Here is a 14,015-nt window from a genome sequence, read left to right on the forward strand (position 1 = left end):
AAGAATGCTCAAACTACTGCACAATTGCACTCATCTCACATGCTAGTAAAGTAATGCTCAAAATTCTCCAAGCCAGGATTCAGCAATACATGAACCGTGAACTTCCAGATATTCAAGCTGGTTTTAGAAAAGGCAGAGGAACCAGAGATCAAATTGCCAACATCCGCTGGATCATGGAAAAAGCAAGAGAGTTCCAGAAAAACATCTATTTCTGCTTTATTGACTATCCCAAAGCCTTTGACTGTGTGGATCACAATAAACTGTGGAAAATTCTGAAAGAGATGGGAATACCATACCACCTGACCTGCCTCTTGAGAAATCTGTGTGCAGGCCAGGAAGCAACAGTTAGAACTGGACATGGAACAACAGACTGGTTCCAAATAGGAAAAGGAGTACGTCAAGGCTGTATATTGTCACCCTGCTTATTTAACTTATATGCAGAGTACATCAGGAGAAACGCTGGACTGGAAGAAACACAAGCTGGAATCAGGATTGCCGGGAGAAATATCAATCACCTCAGATATGCAGATGACACCACCCTTATGGCAGAAAGTGAAGAGGAGCTAAAAAGCCTCTTGATGAAAGTGAAAGAGGAGAGTGAAAAAGTTGGCTTAAAGCTCAACATTCAGAAAACAAAGATCATGGCATCTGGTCCCATCACTTCATGGGAAATAGATAGGGAAACAGTGGAAATAGTGTCAGACTTTATTTTTGGGGGCTCCAGAATCACTGCAGATGGTAACTGCAGCCATGAAATTAAAAGACGCTTACTCCTTGGAAGAAAAGTTATGACCAACCTAGATAGTATATTCAAAAGCAGAGACATTACTTTGCCAAATAAGGTCCGTCTAGTCAAGGCTATGGTTTGTCCTGTGGTCCTGTATGGATGTGAGAGTTGGACTGTGAAGAAGGCTGAGCGCCAAAGAATTGATGCTTTTGAACTGTGGTGTTGGAGAAGACTCTTGAGAGTCCCTTGGACTGCAAGGAGATCCAACCAGTCCATTCTGAAGGAGATCAGTCCTGGGATTTCTTTGGAAGGAATGATGCTAAAGCTGAAACTCCAGTACTTTGGCCACCTCATGTGAAGAGTTGACTCATTGGAAAAGACTCTGATGCTAGGAGGGATTGGGGGCAGGATGAGAAGGGGACGACAGAGGATGAGATGGCTGGATGGCATCACGGACTCGATGGACATGAGTTGAGTGAACTCCGGAAGATGGTGATGAACAGGGAGGCCTGGCATGCCGCGATTCATGGGGTCGCAAAGAGTCGGACACAACTGAGCGACTGAACTGAACTGAAAGTTACAAATATCAGCTTCTCCATCCAAGCCACTGGATGAAATATTTTGGGAAGGGCAGAGAGTGGTATGGGCTTGTCTGGTGGCTCAGACAGTAAAGAATCTGACTGCAATGCTGGAATCCTTGGTTCAATCCCTGGGTTGGGAAGATCCCCTTGAAGAGGGCATGGCAACCCACTCCAGGATTCTTCCCTAGAGAATCCCATCGACAGACGAGCCTGGCGGGCTGCAGTCCATGGGGTTGCAAGGAGTTGGGCATGGCTGAGAGACTAAGGAGAAGCTCAATAGGGTGGTACAGGAGGTAGGTGAGTAGAGAAAGACAAGGGCCAGTGCTCATAGGGTGGAAACTTTTGGAGCCTCTGTTTTTGAACTTTGAAACTATTGGGGCATGGTTCAGTTACTGACAGTACAAGCTCAAGAGTAGAACAATTTCAAAAGCCCTGGTTTCAGGAGATTTAATTTTCTTATTGGGGCAGTGGTTCACTTTAAAATAAAATAAAATTTTTAATCATAAGAATTAACTAAAACCCAAACACTATCTTGAATCATGAGAGCCATCAGTTCCTGACATCATCGAGACTTGAATCTAGAACCCCACTGTAACTTTTAAGCACCTGTTAGGTTTCTGTGAAAACTTTTGTTTAAATGTAAACTTCATATCAACACTGTCAGTTTTTCTCTTAATAAAACTATAGATTTATTTTTTTTAAGTACTGAATATCTCCCTAAGAAAAGCTGAGAAAGGAACTGCTACTTTTTATAATTATCATTATCATAATTGTTTTGTCACAAATACTGAAAATTAAACGACTTCAAAATAATTTCAACTCCATGTATATGAACATAAACTAGTACTAAAAGACCAAACTTAATTTCAAGGTAAGTAGTATTTTAAAATACTTTCATATTACATATGAAATAATATTCATATTATATATGAAGGTGCAGATTCACGCACCTCCTACTATCATATATAATTTCAAAAATTCCCCACATCATTTTAATTGCTAACCTTCCTCTCTAGAGAACTCTTTTAAATTTTCATTGGCTTTGCTATTACTTTTAATTGCATTTACTATGCAAGTCAGAAACCCAGATGTTATCCTGAAATCCACTTCTCTCTTGATGACAGCCATACATCATCATTAAATACCAAAAAATTAACCTCCTAAATAATCCTCAAATCTTCTACTCCTCTCCATCTCCAGCCTCCCTACCAAGATCAACTCCTACTTATCTCTCATAAGAATTCCTACCATATCATCTCTCTACTGGTCTACCAACATCCTCTCTCATGGCAGCACCCACTGATCACAGCAGTTCTCCACACTGCAGCAAAAATGATATTTTTAAAACACAAACAGATCCTGTCAGCACCACCTGCATCATACCCTTCAATGGCTTCACACTGCATTAAGGAGGAAAGCAGGGAACACAGGTCTCAGCAGAACATAGCCCCTTTCTTTCTCTCCAACTTCATCTTGTGCTATTCTCCCTCCTGCTCTCTCCCCTTCGGTTTCTCCCACTCACCAAGGTACTTCTCACTTATCATTTTGTCAGAAAGGCTAATCTCTTCACTGCGTTAATGCCCACACTAACTCTTTCACACTGAAATTCAAACTTCACTTCAATAAAGCTTTCACTAATTTTTCAAATCAAGTCAATTTTCCTGTTGTATAGTCTCATAACATTATAATCTTTCTTTTGTGAGACTACTGTAATTTCTATTTTCTGTTTACTTGTGTGATTACTTCTTCCACCAACTTATAAGCTCTATGACAGTACCCATCAAACATTTTTTATAATCCAAAGTATCTTTACCATTTATATCAAAATTTCTTAAGTATGAAAAAATATAACCATGCTGCAATGTATTAAAGCAATACAGAGTATACAGAAAGAATGCAAAATCTTCCCTCCTCCTCTCTAATCACCAGAGATAACAACCATTACTATTCTATTCTGTATTTTTCAAGACTTTTCTCAAGAATTATAGTAAAGTATATATCTAAAAATAATACTCTTTATAAAAACTGAATCACATTGACAGTTTCCATATTTAGCAAACAGAAATACAGGCTCCTCAGCTAAATTCAATTTCAGATGAACAATGAATTTTTTATCATACAAGTATGTAACAAATATTATTTGTTGTTTATCTGAAGTTCAAATTGATATCCTGTATTTATCTAACAACTTTAATCATACTGATTATACCTCCAATAAGGAACTATAAAACTAAATAGGAAGAAAAAAGTGCATTATTTTCAAATATGTAAAGCATTCTACATTCCTTAAAAATAAACTTCCATTTTCCTTTCCATGAGACAGAAATGGTCTATTTTAAGTATGAAAAACTGGAAGCCTGCTGAGAGTTGCAAATTTTCTCAAAGTTAACACTCAAAGATGGGCATTCGGCAGAAACTTTTCATGGTATGAAAAGACTCCTGTAACTCAACTTTGTTTGTATTTCAAATATATAAACTATATATCACATTTTATCATTAAATTTACAGGATAAATAAAAATGATTTATACTTAAAAATAAAACATTCAAATCATTCTATGAATAAGTGAAAAATAAAGCCTTTAAAAAAGCTTCCTCACAAGTAATGAATCATGACTGAACTTCATTATTCTATGAAGATAAAATGATATGACCATTCTTACATCATTTAAACCAAATTTCAAAATGTTAATACCAAGCCTCGTTCTCTAATCAAAATCACCTTGACATTTAGAATAGAGTTGTTTTAAATGGTTCCACAGGAGAAACAGCATCATCTAATTATGTCCACTGTGTTTAGCACTGCAGAGGTAAAACAAATAACTTTTGCATGTCATCTAAAAATATTTATCTCCATAATCACTTTATTTAGCAATCATGATTTCATCTATGATCAGAAATGTGATAAACATGGGCTATAAATAGAGTTTATTTTGTTAGATACTTTAAAACATGACTATTTGTTAATTATACCTCAAAAAAGCTGAAGGGGAAAAAAACAACACTGTAAGACACAAAATTAACCTTAGCACCACATGGAGAAATCTTATGACATGTACTTCAGAGGTATTACCGGTTCAGGTTTGATCACAGTCAGTCAGCAGATTATAAAAATAAAATGATAATTCTCAGGTATAGGCAATAATACCAGTTCAGTCGATCCAACAGGGGCAAGTTATATAATGATCTGAACAACATTTCTTAACATAAATTGAGGATTTTTTTTTTTTTAACAGGATAAATAGTTAGCCTTAAAGTTAGACCTAAAACTTAAAAGATTATTGAAAAGTCTTGCATGAGTAAATACGGAAACATGTACAAGAATATTCATGACAGCATGACTTGTAATTTACGGCAACAGAAAATTACTGAAAAATGAAAAAAAAGAGTGGTACACATTCATATACTGGATTAATATAATAAGAGAAAAAATGAATGAACTATAGTTATACGTAAGTTGAGTAAGAAAATGAAGCTGGAGAAAGAATATAAATGGAATGATATGTGTGGCAGCTAACGTTTGCTCAGTAACATGCCACCCCAAAACTGAAGAGTGTTAAAACAATGAATATTTATTTGGCCTCTTATTCTGCAGATCACCCACTAAGGGTGGCCCCAACTGGAAAATCCACCTGGAAGCCTTGATGGATCTCAGTTGAGGCTGATTCTGACATCTGTGATCAGTTGCCAGGTTAGAAAGACGCTGATTTCCTGCAGAGAACAGCACCTTACCTTTCCTCAGCATGGTCTCTCATATTCTTGTTCAAACTTTTTCACATAGGGGTCTCAGGGCTCCAAATGTAGCAGAAAAGCAAGCTTCAAAATGCAAATGTTTTTCAAATCTCTTTGTCATGTTTGCTAACATCCTTTCAGCCAAAGCAAGTGATATGCACCAGCCAACTTAAAGAGATGATCCTTCCACTTTATGGAAGGATCTACAATGTAACAACTTGCAAGAATAATAGGGATGAGAGAAATTTGTATCAAGCTTTATAATTTACCACAATATCACTTGCACAATATTACACAAAAGAATACTCTGTACTGCTGAATGGCACATGCACACACACAAGCATACCAAAAGTATGGATGTATATACAGTAACACTGAATGCCAGGTTCAAGACAGTAACTACTCTTGCCTGGAGAAGGGAAATGAGAAAGGGAAAAATAAAGAGGGAGTTTTACCTAACTTTATAGTTTTTCCCTGGATTAGCTAAAAGAAGGGTTTATGAATATTCTTAAAAAATAAACTATTACACCTTTTAGCATGCTTAAATAAAAGGAAATTCCTATAAATTAAGGGACTTATAAAGATCCATCAATACATATTACTAAATACAGACTGCAAAATAAAATCTGGCATAGTTTTTTAAAAGCTCAGTGAATTAGAGGATCAATTTTCCATAATCTGCATAATCAAAAAAACCACAAAGACATTAAAACAGACTGATAAAATCTGTTTAGAAATAAAAGCTGTTAAAAGATATAGATGCTCAACACAGGTTACAAAATACCCCCTTAGACAATTCAGTATCAAATAAGGGCCAATAATTCAAAATTACAAAAATGAGAAAAAAAAACTATCATGATCCATGATCAAAAGGAAACAACAACAAAAACAGACCTGAGAAAACTTTAAATAACAGCATTATTAAGTGCAGATGACAGTATAATAATGTTTGAATTAAAGAACAAAATGATGGAGTGGAAAATTTAAGAATCAATTATAATGAAAAAGACTAGAGAGCTGAAAGAAGTTCAAAATGAATTTTTAAAACACTGCCTTCACTGAAACTAAAACACAGAGGATAAGTTAAAACAGCAGATCATACAAATTAGAAAGAATTCATACCCCGAAAAGTTATCAAGAGAAATCACTGACAACATGACACAAATTATAAAACATTAAAAATATAAAGGAGGGATATAGAGATAAGAATGACAGAATAATAGTATCCAGCATATGTTTTATCAAAACTGCAGAAAGAGAAAAGTGGGGAAAAGCAATACTTAAGGATATAACAACAGAGAATTTACCAGCATTGCTGAAAGACAAAATTTCAGATTCAGAAAGCAAAATGATTCCCAAGTAAGATAAAGTGAAAACCACAGCTAAATGAACTAGGTTTAGATTACACGAAATAACAGTAACCACAAGATAGGAAATGAAGTAAAAAGAATAGACACATTACCTAAAAAGGAATAACGATCAGATTAACAACAAGCTTCTCAAAGGAAAAAAGAAAGTAATTATCAAAGCAAAATTCTGTAACCATATAAACTAACATTCAAGTCTAAAATAATGATAAATTAAACAGGGCAAAATTTTCTGGGTGACTTCTTGGGAAAAAAAAAAAACTTACCAAAAGTAATTCAACAGAAGTAGGAAATAAGATGGAGAAGGAAATGGCAACCCACTCCAGTGTTCTTGCCTGGAGAATCCCAGGGATGGCAGAGCCTGGTGGGCTGCCATCTATGGGGTCGCACAGAGTCGGACACGACTGAAGCGACTTAGCAGCAGCAGCAGGAGGAAATATGAATACTGAACCTTCTATAGGTTTCCCTGGTGGCTAAGATGGTAAAGAATCTGCCTGCAATGCAGGATACCTGGGTTCAATCCCTGGGTCGGGAAGATCCCCTGGAGAAGGAAATGGCAACCCACCCCAGTATTCTTGCCTAGAGAATTCCATGGATAGAGCAGTCTGGCAGACTACAGTCCATGGGGCTGCAAAGAGTCGAACACGACTCAGTGACTAACACATACACACACACAAACCTTCCACAGCAATTGAAACAGTAGTTTAAAATTATTTTTAATAGAACAAAGAAGAGGAGAAAAAAGAGGAAGGAAAGGAGGAAGGGTATGGAAAAGGGGTTATAACAGTAGAAAGACAAAAACACAAAGAAAAAAAAGAAAAGGAAAAAGGGAGGGGAGGTACTAGAGATGAGAAGAAAAGTGGGAGGCAGGACTGAAGAGTTCTAAGGAAAATTCCACCAAACTTTTAAAGGCCATTCCAATCTTTTACAAAATCTTTCTAAAAACCAAACTTTAAAGGTTTAATTAATGAAACTGGAGCCAATTATACAGAGTGAAGTAAGCCAGAAAGAAAAACACTAATACAGTATACTAACGCATATATATGGAATTTAGAAAGATGGTAACGATAACCCTGTATGCGAGATAGCAAAAGAGACACAGATGTATAGAACAGTCTTTTGGACTCTGTGGGAGAGGGAGAGGGTGGGATGATTTGGGAGAATGGCATTGAAACATGTATAATGTCATATAAGAAACGAATCACCAGTCCAGGTTCAATGCAGGATACAGGATGCTTGGGGCTGGTGCACTGGATGACCCAGAGGGACGGCAAGGAGGGAGGCGGGCTCAGGATGGGGAACACATGTACACCTGTGGCGGATTCATGTTGATGTATGGCAAAACCAATACAATGTTGTAAAGTAATTAGCCTACAATTAAAATAAATAAATTTAAATTTAAAAAAATAAAGTTTTAATTATTCGAGTGTATACAATACATTTCTAGGTACTGCATTAGCTATCTCTCACAACATTTGACATACATTATTTATCATTTCAGTTCAGTTCAGTTTCAGTCGCTCAGTCGTGTCCAACTCTTTGCGACCCCATGAATCGCAGCACGCCAGGCCTCCCTGTCCATCACCAACTCCCGGAGTTCACTCGGACTCACGTCCATTGAGTCCGTGATGCCATCCAGCCATCTCATCCTCGGTCGTCCCCTTCTCATCCTGCCCCCCAATCCCTCCCAGCATCAGAGTCTTTTCCAATGAGTCAACTCTTCACATGAGGTGGCCAAAGTACTGGAGCTTCAGCTTTAGCATCATTCCTTCCAAATAAATCCCAGGGCTGATCTCCTTCAGAATGGACTGGTTGGATCTCCCTGCAGTCCAAGGGACTCTCAAGAGTCTTCTCCAACACCACAGTTCAAAAGCATCAATGCTCGGTGCTCAGCCTTCTTCACAGTCCAACTCTCACATCCATACATGAGCGCAGGAAAAACCATAGCCTTGACTAGACAGACCTTAGTCGGCAAAGTAACGTCTCTGCTTTTGAATATACGATCTAGGTTGGTCATAACTTTTCTTCCAAGGAGGAAGCGTCTTTTAATTTCATGGCTGCAGTCACCATCTGCAGTGATTTTGGAGCCCAAAAAAATAAAGTCTGACACTGTTTCCACTGTTTCCCCATCTATTTCCCATGAAGTGATGGGACCAGATGCCATGATCTTCGTTTTCTGAATGTTGAGCTTTAAGCGAACTTTTCCACTCTCCACTTTTACTTTCATCAAGAGGCTTTTTAGTTCCTCTTCACTTAAACAACCAACCATAAACTCACTCACATGTGTCATAAACATTAGATAAAAAACAGACAAGTTCGATAAAATTTCAGTTCAAGTCCAAATACAGATTTTTCTGGACCATGAAAACCTAAATTTTTCAAAATGTATGATATGAGCTCATTTTGTTACTCCAGATAATAATGCCTATTATTGACCCAGGTGCAGAAAGCCCTAAGGTGTGCAGCATTATCATGTGGCATCAAACAATCGGCCAAGGGGAACATATGCCAGTCTGAGACCAATGAGTACATCCACTCTGACCTGCTAGAGAAAAACACTGTTTACACTGACTGAACCAATCCTTGATCCTCTCAAGAAGACTGCATATGGAAACCTGAATGACCCTAGCCAACCACTAGACTTGAGCTGGGTAAGCTGTATCTATGGCTACAGCCCAAACGCACAGCCAGGCAGAAATGCCATGGCCCATATGATTCATCAGCAGTGGGGTGCCCCAAATTATCACCATCTGCCATTCACTGTGACCAGCTGATCAAGGCCAGCTAAGCGGAGACAAAGATCCACACCAGGCTAAGGACATAAATCAGGAAAACTACATATTCCTGGCAACCACAGCTTCCAAGTATATACAGTACAGGCCTCTGGTGGCCTGGATCCAGAATTACTCACTGTATCATTTGGGAAAATCGCATACCCTGGGATTCTTCTGACTGGCACTTACTCCCACGTGCCCAACAGTGGTGACCAGTGGGATGTCTGCACTGGAAGTGGTGGTGCTGGAGCTATGGATGGCACATGTGGAAGTCCACTGAAGTTCCCCACGTGACTGGTGTGAAACTGACAGGCATGCTCTCCAGTTACTCCAATGTAACTACTAGTGTCATTTATGCTTATGAGAACATCACAGTCTATTAAAACAAAGAAGTTCCTCACAAAGGAGTCTTAGCTGCCCTAAAGCGATAAACTGTAATATTCAAATAATGTTGCTACAATGCTGATTACAAATAGGCTCAGCTAAAATCCTACTGTGGCAATCATTTCACAACATATGCTCAATCATGCTGTACTCAGACTTATACAGTGATATAAATTATTTATCCAAAAAAAGGGGGAAATATGAACAATGTTGATCCCCAAAACAAGGCTTTTTAAATACTTTATAGGACCAATCCATGATAAAACAAACAGTAACTAAGCAAACTGTCAATACTTTGCACTTAACTTTTCTTCTGTAAGCCTTAGAGTGCTGAAGAATTGATGCTTTTGAACTGTGGTGTTGGAGAAGACTCTTGAGAGTCCCTTGGACTGCAAGGAGATCCAACCAGTCCATTCTGAAGGAGATCAGTCCTGGGTGTTCTTTGGAAGGACCGATGCTAAAGCTGAAACTCCAATACTTTAGCCACCTCATGCGAAGAGTTGACTCACTGGAAAAGACTCTGATGCTGGGAGGGATTGGGGGCAGGAGGAGAAAGGGACAATAGAGGATGAGATGGCTGGATGGCATCACCGACTCGATGGACATGTGTTTGAGTGACCTCCGGGAATTGGTGATGGACAGGGAGGCCTGGCGTGCTGTGATGCATGGGGTTGCAAAGAGTCGGACACGACTGAGCGACTGAACTGAACTGAAGCTTTATCATTTCCTGTCCCAAACCAGATAAATGAGTAAATATCCTTACTCTGAAAAGGATACAAAAAATTAGAAGTTTAACAGATGTACAATAACATTATCTATGATTAAAGACACTAAATGAAAGCATTTTTAATGTTTTAAAAAGAAAAGTGAAGGAACAATTCTCATCAGGAATAATATAAATTTTCTTTAAGACACTGAACTTCATCTAATGACATAACTGAAAAGAGGACTGAAATAGTCCTAAATTGCTTCTTATGGCAAGGGAAGGAAAAAGAAATTTCTGACTACTGGCTTTTAGTCAGTTACCACGGGACTTGGAAATTCCTTTTTTTTTCCTTTAAGTTTTCTCTTAAAAGCCACTGAAAGAAAAAATATTGATGGTTTCTGTTCTGTTTAGAGACAATGACTAGGATAATTAATATTATGGCAGCAGCTTGTATCACTATGATTTCCTTCTAACTCCTTTTCTTTTCAACACAGCACTCCATTTTCCCACAACTTAGATGTTAGGAGACAATCAAAAATCAAAATACAGGTGATAATAGTTGAATATTTAAAATGAAGGAATAAAGCAGGTAACATTCAGGAAATACAATTAATTCAGACTGAGGATAGGAGTAAGGGAAGAAAAAGGAGATGACAACAGGAGAAATAATGCAGGAGCTTGTGCCAAGGGGGAAGAAATAAGGATCTCGAGTGCCACTAAGAAAGATCAATCGTGGGACTTCCCCGGTAGTCCAGGGGCTCTTGATGCAGCAGGGACGTGTTTGATCCCTGGTCAGGAAACTGGATGCCACGTGCTGCAACTAGAGATCCCATATGTTGCAACTGGAAGATCCCAGTGCACCTATTAAATAAATAAAAAATCAATACTGTTCTGATTCCATCTACTCAATACTTGAGACTTTGGGAAAAGCACTTTATCCTTCTGAGTGTCAGTAAAATGAATAAAATACCTACTTCCCTGCGTTGTTTTGGGCTTCCCAGCTGGCACAATGGTAAAGAACCCGATCCCAATGCAGGACACTCAAGAGACGTGGGTTTGATCCCTGGGTCAGGAAGATCCCCTAGAGTAGGAAATGGCAACCCACTCCAGTATTCTTGCCTGGAAATTCCCATGGCAGAGGAAACTGGTGGGCTATAGTCCATGAGGCCGCGAAGAGTTGGACACAAATGAGCACAGTGTTGTTTTGAGGCTTAAGTCAGATAATAGAAAGGACGTATAGGACAGTTTGCTCAACAAATAATTACTGAGTACAGTAATTATGGGATACAACAGTGAAGCAAATTGATAATTTTGGTGTTCATGGAGTTCACATTCAGGAGGACCAAATAAATACTGATTTTCAATCAGAGAAGGCAAAGAAATGTCACATATACACTTGTATATATAATAAATTCCCAAGATTTAATTCTCCTTTCTCTTGTAAAGGCCCATCCTTCAAATAAGATAACTAATTAAACACACACAAATTCCATCACTCGGTGCTGACTAGTACTTGATATTCTCTATGTATGACCATAAAAATATAACAATGCAGACAGTACTATCACTGTTTGGCATTATATGTGTGATCTAAAGGTTTTAATATGGGATACTTTTACTTTTAAAAAAACAATTCCAGCACAGTTACATTCTGAAACAGTAGCCCCAATATAACTATTCCAAATAATATGTCCATATTTTAAACCCCTTTCTAAAATCCTAGGGAAACACTTTTAAATAGGCATCTCTAGTAAGTTAACATAAATTACAAAATAAAACACACATGCTGAAGCAGTGATTCTTAAATATTTTGGGTTGTCGCAATTTAGAAGGTATGTCTGGTACCTAGTTGGTAGAGACTAGGGATGCTGCTGCAGCTGCTAAGTCACTTTAGTCGTGTCCGACTTTGTGTGACCCCATAGACGGCAGCCCACCAGGATCCCCCGTCCCTGGGATTCCCCAGGCAAGAACACTGGAGTGGGTTGCCAGTTCCTTCTCCAATGCATAAAAGTGAAAAATGAAAGGGAAGTCGCTCAGTTGTGTCCGACTCTTTGCGACCCCATGGACCGCAGTCTACCAGGCTCCTCTGTCCATGGGATTTTCCAGGCAAGAGTACTGGAGTGGGGTGCCATCGCCTTCTCCGAGGGATGCTGCAAAACATACTAAATGGCATGAGACAGTCCCCAGCAATAAAGAATCACCTGGTCCAAAATGTCCACAGAACCACTGTCAAAAATTATTTTGCTCTAAAAGAACACTGACGGTTAGTAAATTATTTACTGACAGAATCTCTGTGCTGCAGTATGTCATTAGATTAGTCACAATGATAAGAGAGATATTATTTAGTGAAATCCCGTAGGAAATATTGCCATAGCACAGAACAGGAAGCTAAAGATCACTGAGAAAACTTAGTGGTCAAATTTAATATAATCCACTACAGCTGATGGCTCAAAAAGAAATACATGGCTTCAAAACTTAAACTGGCAGTAACACTGCAAAAATATCAATTTTATTTATAATCTGGAACTAACAGGGTTTTTCCCCTTAATGCAGATGGATTTCCTTGAACCATTAACAACATGCATTGGATATCAAAGCAAAAACTGTAGACATAAAATTTAGATCAGCATTCCCTAAGGTGATTTTGTCAAGCAAGCAAGAAATATAGATCTGTTACTTAAAAATATATGTTTTCAAAATTAGTCATTTATTTTACTAGTAGTATAGAATCTAATTACAGTAGCTGCTTAAGTAGTATTTATTAAAATGAATGATATTTAAAACAATATGCCCCAAACTAAATTATAGGGTTTAGAATGCTAAAAAAATGTCAGAAGATTGAAATTTTCCCTCAATATGTTTCACATAAAACCGGTAAGACAATACTGCCCAAGGAGAAAAGTCCTCTAATCCAAGAACAGCCAAAATGAATGAAAATTTAGAAGTCATCCCAAGCTAAACTTCTCAAAGGAGGGTCTTTCCTCCTAATTACATACCTAATTAAAGGTAAGCCATTCTTAAAATTTTCTTCTCTAGATAGCTCAAAGATAATGTTGGCTACGTTGATATTTTTAGCAAGATCTGAAAACTGGAAGTGAAGCGGCAGCCATGTATTTTTCACACTCAGAAGGTGATACTGTTATTCATGCACGTTGTTGCTTATCTGCTGGCTCATCTATTTGGCACAAGCAGCAGCTGCCCCTTAACTCCAGCTTTTACCAAACCTCCTCTTTCAACTTCTCTGACTCCTGGGCCAGGAGCATTATTCCTTGTGAGCTACGAGAAGAAGGATGTAATATTCTCTCACAAGATAACTATATTCATCAAACTAGGAAAGAGTGAGAGGGCAGTTTCCAGTAATCCTCACAGTTTCCCTTTTGTCCTTGCTTCCCTTTACTTCATGTCAACACTCCTTTATTGACTTTCTGCCTTGATGACTTTGGGTAACAGCACCAACATAGAAGGACCAACCCCCACAAACTGTTTAAACAGCTCCCAAAACTGAGTGTGGAGAAGTCTTTATAATAAATCCTTCAAATGTGTATCTCTAGTCGTCTGCTTCTCTGATTAAACCTTGACTAACAGAGGATTTCTGCAAGGTGCCCTTTATCTTGTTCAAGAACATTCAATTACAGTATAAGTCCAGGAAAATAAGATGTATAAAACTCCGAAGAAACATTAACCATTTGGATAGTAAATTTTAAAATATCTTATGAGATACAAGCAGAACTCATAAAATATGTGA

General features: G+C 38.0%; 1 protein-coding gene across 27 annotated transcripts in view; it reads right to left on the reverse strand.

Moving 5' to 3' along the window:
• The window catches only part of VPS13B (vacuolar protein sorting 13 homolog B), a 784,482-nt gene that overhangs the window by 504,631 nt on the left and 265,836 nt on the right, over nucleotides 1-14,015 (reverse strand). The gene's annotated exons all lie outside the window — the stretch shown is intronic.

This window comes from Ovis aries, chromosome 9 (assembly GCF_016772045.2).
Source record: "Ovis aries strain OAR_USU_Benz2616 breed Rambouillet chromosome 9, ARS-UI_Ramb_v3.0, whole genome shotgun sequence".
In the NCBI taxonomy this organism is placed as follows: domain Eukaryota; kingdom Metazoa; phylum Chordata; class Mammalia; order Artiodactyla; family Bovidae; genus Ovis; species Ovis aries.